The 5294-nt window shown below is 34.0% G+C and overlaps 1 pseudogene; it reads right to left on the minus strand.

Annotated features, from left to right (window-relative positions):
- Nucleotides 1–2864: 2864 nt before the first annotated feature.
- On the minus strand, nucleotides 2865–5294 carry LOC113766500 (annotated as a pseudogene).

Below are 5294 nucleotides of genomic sequence, written 5' to 3' on the forward strand. Positions count from 1 at the left end.
TATAAAAAAAAAAAAGAGATGAAATGGCTATACGGTAAAAGGAAATATTTTCAAACATTTTACAAGGGTTTAAGAATATTTACTAAATTATAATTCAGTTTAACAATCCAAAATTTTCAATTACTAATACGCATGTAAGTAGAAATGTTCACACATTTCAATTCCATAAAATTAAAATGAGGCAAGTTCCAAGGTGAAATATGCAATCATATTGACTTTATGCTAGTAGTAGTATTTATCATTTGATTACATGTAACTTCGGAGGAAAGTTTAATATAAAAAAGGTAGTAGGTCATAAGAGGGAAGAAAAAAATACTTAAAATAACTTTAGAGGAACATAAATTTTGGAACGAGAGAAGCCAAAAAAGGAATTTCTATATAAGATTTAAATAAATATTCAAGTGTGAATTTTTTTTAACAGAAAAGATGTTACTATTCTCTCTCTTCATTATGTAGAAAGATAATTAAATACTGTAAATACTTTTGAATTAATATATAAAAACTAAGGGCATAAGTGTCTAATAACTGTATAGGATGTGGATTAGTACATGGGATTGTGGATTTAGCCTCTCTCTAATAATAATCATAATAATAATAACGATTAATGGCTGCCATTTGCCCAATCAAAAAAAAAAAAAAAGAAAGAAAGTAGAGCCAATAGTAACATGTTATTGTGTATATCTTTTTCCTGAGGATTTTTAAACCTGACCTTGCTAAAAAAATTATATGTAGAGACTAATTTTAAAGTGAAAATGTTTTCAAAGTCATAATGGATCATAGCAATAATCACTTTTAAGTCAGCACTTGTAACTTTTAGGCTCTACATGTGCTTTGTCTAATTTTGTGTTTAGTCTTTGTTGTTGGTGTAAAATTTTCAAATATCTATAACGTTCTCATGAATACTGCATAGAAAATTCTGAAGGATCTTTAGATAAAAATTCTTCCTATTTAAGGAAGTAAAAGACAATTAGTAGGAAAAAAAAGAAAGAAGAGGCAGCCTCTTACACATGCCTTAGTGGTCTCTTCTATGAACCAACCATTGCCTTGTACAATAACCAGTGCCATGCCAGAGTCAGGATTTTTTTTGGTTAAGCGGTAGACCTATATGTGTATAAAAAAATTCATATTTATATGAGCATTTTAAAATTGTGGCTTGTATGTTAATTGATTTTGTTTTTGACACCTAATTATACAATATTTAATCTAAGAGTAAATCTTTCCTACACTGACGGTGTCTATACAATCAGCGTTGGATTCATGATATGTATGCAAAAGTTGAATTCATAACATGTGTGCACTCAAAGTAAAAAGTTTTAAATCAAGTTTCTATATTAACAAATTCTTTTTTACCACTAGATTATTTTAACTAAATAAGAGTATACTTAAATATATAGTAAGAAGCAGTTTATTTATTGATAAACCAAAATATGCAATAATTATGTATCAATACAACAACTCTTATTTTTTTCATATTGGAAGAAGAAGGCAAGCTAATGGAACGAGCAATATGGCTGGAGACAAAGGTCGCCATCTTTTTCTTGCACAAACAAGCCTTTGAAGCGGTTGAAAAACCAAATTCTTCTCCATTTGCATATATAACTCTTAGTGAAAACAATAGGAAGCTCGTCCTCATCGAGTAGTGATATCAATTTGCAGATGAAGTATTCATTTTGAGTACCTGTTTGGATGCCAATTCTGATGAAAAGCATCACATGATGCTCCCTAATTAATCAGGAAATCAGAATTTTTAGCGGGTTATGTTCATAGCTGGGGAACATAGGGAATCTTGATCCGCTCGTGGGATTTTTCAATTAGTCTGATTAAGTCATGATGCTTAGCCATTAATTGTTGATCAATGGTAATTTGTACTGATAATAATGACCTGAATTTGCCTATTGAAGTCACCACCATCTGCCATTTGGCAACAAATTATTCTTCACAAATCCACACTTGCTGCACGCATATGAGTTATGACCAGAGAATTAAGAAAATTTTTAAAATAATTTGGTAAAGAAAAGCTGTAGGAAGAATAACTTATTAATGGGGAACCTCAACTTTATGGCATTTCTAATTTTTAGCCTGCAAGCATTAAGTCGAATAATCATGCTTATTGCTAGTCCCATCATTTTCATTCATTTTATAATTTTAATATGAGAAAATATCATTTCAAACAAAATATTAAATGTTTTACCATAATCCTTTTTTTTTTTTTCCTAACACATAGAATCTATTTTAGATCTACTCTTACTCTATCCAAAAAGACTCTGGAGGGGACTGAACCACCACTGGTTCAGACAGATGCCTATGCACCCGCTGATGAAATCTCAAGGAAAACTTGAATTATTTTTAGAATGTAGATCAAGGAATTTGATTCGTTGATTTACACCTAAGTAAAGATTTAAAATTTTCTTGGTGGCCAACTACTCCAACTACTCAACTACTCTAGGAGTAGTTGGCTCTTTTACCATAATCCTTTCGTAGAAGTAAAATGTAGAGTATTAAAATTTAAAGAATTTAAATCTAACAGAGTTGGTTATTTTGTTGCATTTTAATTCATTTTGTTAAATTTCGGAAAATGGCTATTTCATTTAATTTTGAAGGAATGCATTTCTTTGAGGGATGTTAAATTTATCATTGTGTCGATCTTTTTAAAACGACCTTGAGAGTATCTCTAATCATGAATAAACATAGATTATAGCACCATCAACCATGATCAATGGCAAGGGAAGGATGATAAGAGATCAATGTAGATAATCATTTCTTATGTTTTTATGTATGTATAAATTTGTACATGTATGATGTATGTATACAAAATTGAACTGCATAGCATCCAGTTGTTGAAACCATGCTGACTGTGGCCTAAACTAGTGGTTAAGAATATTGAGAAGGGAAACTCTAGTTTTCAGCAACAGCCTGAAGACAATTTCAAGCATCTCTGCTAATTCTTGAATGCTAGATTCCAAGGCCTCGAGACCTTTTACTACATCTACGTTTGACTTGTTTTTGTTTAACAGATGCAGCTCCATTTCTATTTGTTCCATTGCTGTAATATTGGAGTGTCCTTTAGATGATGCATTCTTGCGTAATAACTTCGAGACCAAAGATCCAGCCTTTGATGGAGAAAGGAAAGATACAGTGGACTCCAACACTGTTAGAGTTGTTTCTCGAACTTCTTTGATAAGGTCAACCAAAGGGACCTTTTCAGAATCTTTGTTTACTAATGTCAAGTTGCAGTTCTTTTCTGCTTTCTTCAACTCTTTATAGCATTTGCTGATCATTTTATTCAACTGCTTTTTGGAGATCATATATGAGCTAACTTCATCTGCCAGATCTCCATTTCTTTCCTCCGTAGAGATGACTCGAGTTCCTGGACACTTTCATTCACCTGTGAATAGATGTCTCTGACTGCCCCACATATGTCCAACAGGATGAGAGATCCATCCAAGACCTCTTGGTCATTTGAGAGAGCTTGTTGGCTCAAAGGCAGCTGAAGCACATCATCCAGACACTCGTACAAGTTCTTGAGGGCATCCAATCTTTGGCATGCCAATGAATGTGAGGGTGAGGATGCAGCTTCTGATGACTTCAACCGTTGCAGGTGCTCCTCAGCATTCACAAGAAGAGGATGAGAAGAAGAAGGCAAACTAATTGAACGAGTGTGGCTAGAGAATTTCGGAGCTGCCATTTTTGTACTTGAGCAAAATGTAACAATTGAATGTTAATTGTCAAGTCTTAGAAGCCTTTGGAGATATTGAAAACCAAATTCCTCTCCACTTGTATATATAGGTAGTAAAGAAAACAAAAGGAATCTCATCCTCAATTTGTCTAGTTGTAATAGCTGAGTAAGTTTTGCATTTGTCCGAGGTCTGTCTCACGGTTGTCGGATCTCAAAAGATACAATTAGTATGCAGGTCTCAAAATATTTATGGTAAATTATTAATGTACAACCACCATTTGATTGTCCAATCTCCATCTTTGAAGCCAAATATGCTAGTTGTTGCGATTTTCCATTAAAGCTTCACATGTTGCACGAGTGAAGTGCTCAGAAATGCAGGGGTTATGTCAACTGTTGGGGAACATGAGGGTTCTTTAACATCTTATGAAAATTTTCAACCATTATTGCACGCGTGCACTGATTAAATCACGATGCTTAGCCAGGTGTGGAATGACCAGAGCGTTTCACCACTAAACTTTACAGAGCAAAGATCGTTCCATCCCCACAAATTTGAACAAAAAATGGCACATCAAGTCTCTTGCATGCTATTTTTTTGGGTTATTTTGCATAATGCTAGATTACTTCTTTAAGGTTTTAATATACCCATATAACTCCTCTGTGATTTTATGTGGAGCGAGAAATAGACGGAATGCACAATCAATTATGGTGATTACATGAGATGCACTTCAGAAGTGCATGTGATGAAATCATGATATCTACTTGAACTCACCTATAGTTTGCATAAATATCCACTTTATACTTTGTAATTTTTGCATTTATTCACGTAACCCCTATATAATTTTATATAAAATTATTAAGTTACGTTTGATTTAGCATGTAAGCAAAGGCACTCCTGGTATTTTACCTAAAGACGTTACATAGGCTATTTTTCATCAAATTTCTACTTTACATGAAATCATAGAAGGGTGAATTGGACATTTCGTAACGTTCAGGACTCATGTTGCAATAGATGAAACTATAGGGGAGTATTTATAATTAACCCAATATTTTCAAACTATTTGTTAGATGTCAACCTTGTCTTAAAACCTTTTTGTTACTTATATCTACGTTTGTTAAGTTTCAAGAAAGATAGAACCCCTTGGCTTTAAATCTGTTACATTTTTAATTTCATTAAACACATGTTTTTGGAAGCTAGTTTGGAAGCTAGTGTTTTGGACAAGTTTTTTACTTACTAGTTTTTTAAACAACTTTTGCTACAGTATCTCCAAAAAACTTCTCAAAATTTTTTACCTACACACTTAAAATATTCAAAACAAAAAAAAAATTCCCTTCCCTTTATCTTCTTCTTCTTCCTCCCCCACCCAACCCACCTCCTGCATTTGACCAACCTCTCAACAGCCTCCCCATAAACTCCATCGCTTTGCAACCTCTCAACAGCATCCCCGCTCTCAACAGCATCCCCAACCTCAACAGCATCCCCGCTCTGCTCCTCCGCCTCACTCCCTCCTCCGCGACCACCACATCCACTATCATTTATGGGCCTCACAACAACCAACGTCGTCCCTTCCAATTTCACCCCATTTGATAGCTCCATCCGCGCCTCGTGCCTCATCCTCAT

Source organism: Coffea eugenioides, chromosome 1, assembly GCF_003713205.1.
Source record: "Coffea eugenioides isolate CCC68of chromosome 1, Ceug_1.0, whole genome shotgun sequence".
NCBI classification, from domain to species: Eukaryota; Viridiplantae; Streptophyta; class Magnoliopsida; order Gentianales; family Rubiaceae; genus Coffea; species Coffea eugenioides.